The sequence below is a fragment of the Leptonychotes weddellii genome, chromosome 1, assembly GCF_054177405.1.
Source record: "Leptonychotes weddellii isolate Sample4059 chromosome 1, ASM5417740v2, whole genome shotgun sequence".
Classification (NCBI taxonomy): domain Eukaryota; kingdom Metazoa; phylum Chordata; class Mammalia; order Carnivora; family Phocidae; genus Leptonychotes; species Leptonychotes weddellii.
In genome coordinates, this window is record NC_138369.1 from 175,946,597 (window position 1) to 175,954,764 (window position 8,168).

General features: G+C 33.2%; 1 long non-coding RNA gene across 1 annotated transcript in view; it reads right to left on the minus strand.

Moving 5' to 3' along the window:
- Positions 1-860: 860 nt before the first annotated feature.
- Positions 861-8,168, minus strand: part of LOC145717315 (uncharacterized) — a 15,176-nt gene continuing 7,868 nt past the window's right edge. Inside the window, exons 2-3 of the long non-coding RNA XR_014140444.1 lie at positions 4,755-4,828; positions 861-918 (exon numbers count right to left, since the gene is read on the minus strand). This is a non-coding gene — a long non-coding RNA (uncharacterized LOC145717315). The remainder of the gene's footprint in view (positions 919-4,754; positions 4,829-8,168) is intronic.

Sequence of the window (8,168 nt, forward strand, 5' to 3'; positions counted from 1 at the left end):
AGCAGCTTCTCCTAAGCCTCACCTGCTCTCATGTTCCAAGAGGATCATGTGTCTCATCAAGACACAGATCATCTGTGGCTCAAGCTTTGTCCATGTGGCCTTTTCCACCAGGCGCTGTCATGGAGCTCCTACCTCCATCACCATCACTCCTTGTTGAAGAAAATGCAAAAGCTTCTCCCCGCACCTGTCAGGACCCCACCTTCTCTCCACCATTAGGCTTATAACTTGCAAAACCACACTGCGGAATATAGTCTCCAAACTTATTAAGTTATACAGATTAAATATATATATATATATATATATACAGTTTTTTGTATGTCAATCATACCCCAGCAAATTAGTTTTAAAAACAAAAGAATGATACCCAGTTAGAAAAAATGATCAATTAATAGCAAACAGAAAGTATCCAGAATATTTAAATGTAAATGCATAGAAAAATCTAGCAAGAGGGGTGCCTGGGTGGCTCAGTCGGTTAAGCATCTGACTCTTGGTTTCAGCTCAGGTCATGTTCTCAGGGTGGGGGGATCTAGCCCCACATTGGGCTCCATGCTCAGCAGGGAGACTGCTGGAGATTCTCCCTCTCTGTCTGCCCCTCCTTGCACACCATCTCTCTCTCTGTAAAATAAATAAATGAATCTAAAAAAAAGAAAGAAGGAAGGAAGGAAGGAAGGAAAGAAGAAAGAAAAGAAAGAAAGAGAAAGAAAGAAAGAAAGAAAGAAAGAAAGAAAGAAAGAAGAAAGGAAGAAAGAAAGAAGAAAGAAAGAAAGAAAGAAGAAAAAGAAAGAAGAAAGAAAGGAAAAAAAGAAGAAAGAAATCTAAAGATATATCCAGACGGAGATATACCAGAACAGTGGTAGTACCTAAGTCCAAGAAGGGGACTTGGATTCACAACACAGTCAAAGGACACAGCTTCTTCTTCTGTAATTTAAAAAAAAAAAAAAAGTTTTTCAAAAAATGTAATATTAATCTTATTATTAAAACGGTTTAAGAAAATGTTTTTAAAAATAAAATAGGTATACATTTTCTTAGAGAAATGATTTAAAATTATATTTTTTAAAAAGTGTAGCAGTCTATGAAGATATTTTGAAAAAAATTAATAACTAGAATACAGATAGTATATATTCGTAAAACACAAATTATAGACATTGGCTGATGATAAAGTAGAAAACCTAAATTTTGCTAAAAAACAAAAATTTAATAGAAAAATTTACTCATATAAAGCAAAAGTCAAAGGAATAGCCCCACCCCTGGGCCCAAAGCTTCAGGCCCAGATACCCTTCTGTAAGTACTTAAAAGTTAGTAAGAATGGAACAATATCCTTGATACTTAATGATCTTAGTACTAGAGGATACGAATCTGACCAATTTCTTTTTCTAAACTAAACCCATACGTCTTTTCCACACTTTTCATGGTGAAAAATGCATTTAATTTTTATTTCTAAATTTAACCATATGTAATAAGATTTTTTTCTTGTCATTAATTAATATAAACAAAATCTATAATTATAACTTTATACTTATTACTCCTTGATTTGATAAACTGTTATGGTCCTTAAAAATACATAAAATGCAGCAGTCAAAATTTCTAAGGCATTAGAGCTATAGCTAATTTGTCTTAGATATTTTTTAATAGAACTACTCTATATCATACCAAACCAGTAATTGTTTTATGATGCCCCCAAATAGGCACTTAATAGTGTTCATCGAACAAATTCATGTGTGTACCATAGGGTAACAGAGAGTACTTTCATTTCAAAATGATTTTGACCATGTATCGATAGCAATAAAAAATCAAATTAACAGATTTTCTTATAAATTACACATACGTACAAATTATTTACTATTATATACATTAGAAAATATGCCCAAACATCAGATTTAAGGTAATAATATAAATACTAATTTTTTACTATTTATGTGATTGATATAATTATATCAATGATATGATTGATTTGAAATAATTACTACTAGACATTCCTTTATGATTCAGACATTTGAAGTTCTGAATCTGAGTTCAGAATACTTCCAAACTTTGTTTTCATAGCTGTTGGAACTGGAAAAAACAAACAAGAAATATGCAAATGTACAAATGCAAGAACCCCCTCCTTGTCAGTGTTTACCATAACATCTTATTCAATTTTCCAATCCTATCTATCAGCTCCACAAATGATTTTTTTGAAGTTAAGCAATTAAATGTCAATATTCTTTAAAGTCAACTGGATGCTATATATAAAAAAAAAAGAAGAAGAAAAAAGCACAAATTATTTAAGTATTTTTATCACATTAGAAAGTTTTTTCCAGGGCGCCTGGGTGGCTCAGTTGGTTAGGCAACTGCCTTCGTCTCAGGTCATGATCCTGGAATCCCAGGATCTAGTCCCGCATTGGGCTCCCTGCTCAGCGGGGAGTCTGCTTCTCCCTCTGACCCTCTCCCCTCTCATGCTCTCTCTATCTCATTCTCTCTCTCAAATAAATAAATAAAATCTTTAAAAAAAAAAGTTTTTTCCAAAATTGAAAATTTTAAGTTATGGGATTTTTATAGTTAATTCATTGTAGTGTTCATAGCAACTAAATAATACAATTACAAAAATACTTCCAAACACCAGTTTTCAAAAGTCTATTTCCATAACATGAGTTTCTTTCAAGAAATAAATTATGTTCCTACGTGTTAGGATGTCAGCCTCACTCTGAAGGCTGTATGTCTATGCAGGTGTGTGTGCACCTAAATGTCAGATAGGTGAATGTGTGTTTTAATATATGCAATATAGCAAAATACTGATGACCCTTTTTATTACAGAAATAGCTACAAAATTAGAAAACTTAAGGTTTTTATTTTATAATACTTTTCAAAAATTGTTCAATTTTTTTATCTTGATCTTAAAAATTTTTGCCATAGGGTAATTAGTGAATCTCTGTATGACATGAGACATTTTAATTTATATCTCTCATATTCTTACATTGCATTTTAAAGAGTCTCTTCTATGAGTCTTATATTTGAAAAAAAATAAAAGCACATCTGTTGTATTTTGTATACCAAAACTGAAAGGCATTGCAATATGCAGGAAGCTAATTAACATGTGAGGGTGTCAATTATAACCCCTTGCACGGTGGCTTTCCCTTTTTTTCCTCAGGAACCCTCTCTAAATATAGGCTATGTGACCACTTACAATTCTTTTGAATGACAGTGTCAAACCCTATGCTGAATATTAGCAAAGTTTAGTGCTTACATTTTTCCTTTTAAGCAAAAATATATATGAAAATTCTAATGTTTTATCCTTCCAAACTATTCACTTCTCCTGCACCCAGTTATCCTCTTCAGAGACTATTACATTGGTATGTTATATAATTATCTACAATACTGTTTTAGAAACCATATTAGCAACCTTTAAGTATTTTCATAAGTATATATATTCATAATCATCTATAGGAATATATAATATACATACATATTTAATCTATAATATACATGTATTGTGGTTTAGTATAGTGTATCTTTCAAACTGTTCTCTTTATCTGTGTTATTTGATTACTTTTAGTTCTAATTCACTTAAAAGTACCCGTTGACTAAATATAGTGAGCATTTTAGCCTAATACTTCCAGTTTTGAACTTTATTATAAGGTGGTAAGTATACAAGCATACTTAAGAATATTTATAAAAGTGACACATTGAAGCAGAAAATATACAAAAACCCTAAATACCCATAGAGCAGAATTTCAATAGGTACAATCACGATGCAGCTCACACACAGTGTCTCTTCCCACGTCCCCGGAGGGATCATGGCAATGTGTTCACATGGTCATACATTTGTCACTTGATATAAAGTGACCCTCAGTGGTCTCATTGAAACCATCTCTCATGACAAATTAGCATCAGGATTACAAATAAGCATCCCTAAACCCAATATTGGGGTGGAGGTGGGGGTCTGGTATCTAAGTGCTCAATTTCAGATGTCTCCAGAGAAAAATCTCACAGCTCTCTTCTCCCTTTTTCAATTCAGTTATTTAATGAAAGAGAGTCAGGAGGTTTCACAGTGGAAACATTTCTTATAGTTTTCAGGCACTTCCCTTTGGGATGGAACATCTTTCACATTTTGATATATCATTTGAAATTTCCTTTTAAAAACTTGGTACAAGTGTATTAAACAGAGATGTTTCTCTGTGTCCCTCTGCAAATAACAAATACCTGGAAGAATGTCCTCCCCAAAATGAACCAGTCACCTCTGATGGAGGGATTTTGCTGAGTCTTACTTTTTTTTTACTCTTAAATGTGAAATAACATTTCTGTAATTTTCTGTTTTTCTCTTTTAATCACTATAAACTATGTGACTCTTTTCTTCTTGAAAATAAAAATTGGCCATAAAACTGTGTGATATCCCTGAAAGAGGCTTATAGCTTTTAAACAATTTCTCAGGTATTATTTCATTTAATTCTCATAATATCCTGAAGGTAAATAGGATTATATTCATCCAAACTAAATATATTTGAAACAAAATATGTCACTGAAATTCAAAAGACTAATTACTGCCTGAAGTTACTTACATATCTTTCTATCTTTGGTTGGCCTTGTTCTGAGAATACTACAGAAAAATTCAGGCAGAGAACATGAACAATGACAAGGTCATGACTGAGAAGTTTGTCTCTTAACTTGGCCCTTCTAGAATCTAACTCTGAGGAAACATTATTGAGAACTCATTTTACTTTATCTTCCTTAACATTTTTGTGACAACCACATCCTAGTATTTAATAAGAAAAACTTACCTACTATGATTCCACCAGCAAACTTTTTTCCCCCTGAAATGTAGTTCACTTCTTGTCTTTGCATATAATTCGTTCTTGAGGGGGAGAAATAGTAACACCAAGAAATTATTTTATTAAAAGTTAAAAATGAACTCTTGTTATCTGAATGATCACGACAAAACATACATCACCATTGTTCCTCTTTCTCATTTATATTCTTTGTGGGAAATTGAAAAGTTATTGAACCTTTGTCTATTTTAACTTTCCTGTCAACTGAGTGGACTGGAAAAAAATAAAATTTTAAGTAAACTCCTTCTGAAAAATCTTCCTTAGTGAGACAGACATTTCATTTAAAAAAAATAAGGATATAGACTTTTTAAACATCAAGTTGTAAACATTTTATATAATTTAAAAATTAAGGGAAATTTTTAAAAATAAAGTGCAATATTCAAATCTGAGGTTGTAGTTTAACCATCCGTTTTAATTATTTTTTCATATGAATTACAAAACTAAACATTGCTATAAAACTTTCAGAATCTGATTAGTTTTAATATGAATAATTCATTTGCAAAGAACTAAAAGCTATTGAGTACCAAAAGGAAGTTAATATACCTAGCTTATATTTACTATTTCAAAATCATAATGAAAGATGCTAATACATAATCTTAAGAGAGGCCAAAGTAACATTCGGAGTCATCATGGATTATATTTACTTTGATGACCACAAAACAGCATCGATGGTTTCAGCTTTCTCCGCTCCAGATGATCTCCAGAAATACTTGCCATTAAGTCCAAAACAAGATCAAGAAAGAAGGAAATGTCTGAATTAATCATCAGTTGTTATATTTCTCTCATTTTCCTTGACAATCTTTTCCCCAGTTTCTCCTGCATTTATGTAAGGACAAGATTGCTAGACACAAGCTCTAGTCACACGTAATATCTAAATTGCCACTTTTCCTAATGAAATCCTAAGTGATACACATTCCTATTTCAGAAATATCAAAAATCATTAACAAATATGTGTCTGAGAATAAATGAAATACTATAACTTTTTTAGATTTATCATTTATGACAACATTGTCTTTTAAAATCCTGATTTCATATAAATATATATTTATTTATTTATTTAACAACAGAAGTCTTGGCAGCCATGAGGAATAAATTGCATTCTTCAAGTTATTCAGGAAATTAAAATCTTAGCTAGTAAATGACTCCAGGCTTGTGATTTGAGGATAATGTTTCCTAAATTGTTGTAAAAGAATTGCAGACATCAGAATCCCCTTGGGTACTTATTAAAATTACTAATTTCTGGTAATTACTTATTACAATGACTTAGTTCTGTCTCAGACCTAATAAATTGGCATCTTAGAGGGGTTGAGGTCTGAGAATATTAAATCAGTGCATATGCCCAGATGACTTGCCAGATGCCTGAAGTCTGAGGAACATTTAGGTTTGTTACGTTGCCTGATTGTGTTTTCCATATTTTTAAGCAATACATACATAAGTATTAACAAGACATGACATTTCTGCTTCCTATGGAGTCTAAAAATTTTTTATTGTTTAGAACATAATGAACTACGCAGTAGTGGATAAAACTCTATTCTCCCCCACAAAGAGTAGGCTCCTCTACACACATTTTTTTCCTTTTTATTTCCATAAATATTTTTCTTTGTAAATACTGATTGGTTGCTAAAAACTGTGGGTGATAGTAATTCTTAGCACTTTTGTTAGGAATCATCTTATTCAATTAATAACATTTTTACTCATGACACTTTTAAACATATACATACGGTAGAAAAAAATGTATCAATTAAAATCTTAATAGTTTCCTCATCATTATTGTTATTTTCATAAACATTTTATTTTATTTTAAAAATGTTTGAATTTGGTTAGCAGAGAATTTCAGAAGAAATCAACACTCAACTTTCCACTGGGTTATTCTTAGTCAATCATTACATTCATCATAAAGAACATACCAAAAACTTAAATGGCAGGCAGAATTTTAAGATGGCAACACTAATCCCATCGCATGGGTCCCACCCTCATGATCCCATTTAATTACTCCCCTAAGGCCCTATCTCCAAGTACCATCACACTGGGGGTTAGAGCTTTGTGAGATCATAGAAAATGTACATATTAGTTTCTGCCCCCAATTCCTGGCACAGAGCTCCTAAAACCCATGTAATTTCCTAAATTATAAGAACACCAGAAGCATCTTTTGTTCTAATAGTTGGTCTTTGGCTCCAGTTCCTGACACAGAGCTCCTAAAATCTTTGGAATTTTCTGGGTGATAGCAGTGTCTTCTGTTCTAATGAATGTCTTTTGTTCATTTGAAGTGGTGATGGTGGTGGTGATAAGGGGCGGTCTTATAGGACTGACCCTTCAACCTGTGGCATCTGATGCTATCTTCTGGTAGATAGTGTCAGAATTGAGTTAAAGTATAGGACACTCAGCTGGTATCACAGAGAATTGCTTGGTGTGGGGAAAAACCTACAGGTATTTGGTGACTAGAAGCGTCAGAGTGTTCTGTGTGAGTAGAGGAGAAGCACATCAGAAGAACACAGGTTTTAATATATGAATTTGGGGGAGACATAATCATTCAATCCATAATAGGCACTGTATTGAATAGAAGGTATTGACTTCTAGAAGCACGTTTTCCAAGATTAAAATTGTCAAAAAATATCTATTTTAGGCATTACAATAAAATTTTAATATTATTATTTTAATCCACTTAATTCTGTCAACCTATGGAGGATGTTTAGGTCTAGGAAAGAATGGAGGTAGTAGGAGGGGCATCTTCCACTATTACACTTTCTAAACACATCATGAGTTAAGTGGATGCAAATTAAAACTAGACCTGAACCTCTGAAACAAATAATACTTTATATGCTATAAAAAAAAGAAGAAGATAGTAGGAAGGGTAAAATGAAGGGGCGGGGGAATCGGAGGGGGAGACGAACCATGAAAGACTATGGACTCTGAGAAACAAACTGAGGGTTCTAGAGGGGAGGGGGTGGGGGGATGGGTTAGCCTGGTGATGGGTATTGAAGAGGGCACGTACTGAATGGAGCACTGGGTGTTATACACAAACAATGAATCATGGAACACTACATCTAAAACTAATGATGTAATGTATGGTGATTAACATAACATAATAAAATTTAAAAAAAAGAAAAAAATATTGGCTGGCTTTAAATGGCAAAACTGTTCCACGTATAGGTAAATACATATTTTTATTCTTTTTTTTTTTTTTTTTTTATTTATTTGACAGAGAGGGACACAGCGAGAGAGGGAACACAAGCAGGGGGAGTGGGAGAGGGAGAAGCAGGCTTCCCGCGGAGCGGGGAGCCCGATGCGGGGCTCGATCCCAGGACCCTGCGATCATGACCTGAGCCGAAGGCAGACGCTTAACGACTGAGCCACCCAGGCGCCCCT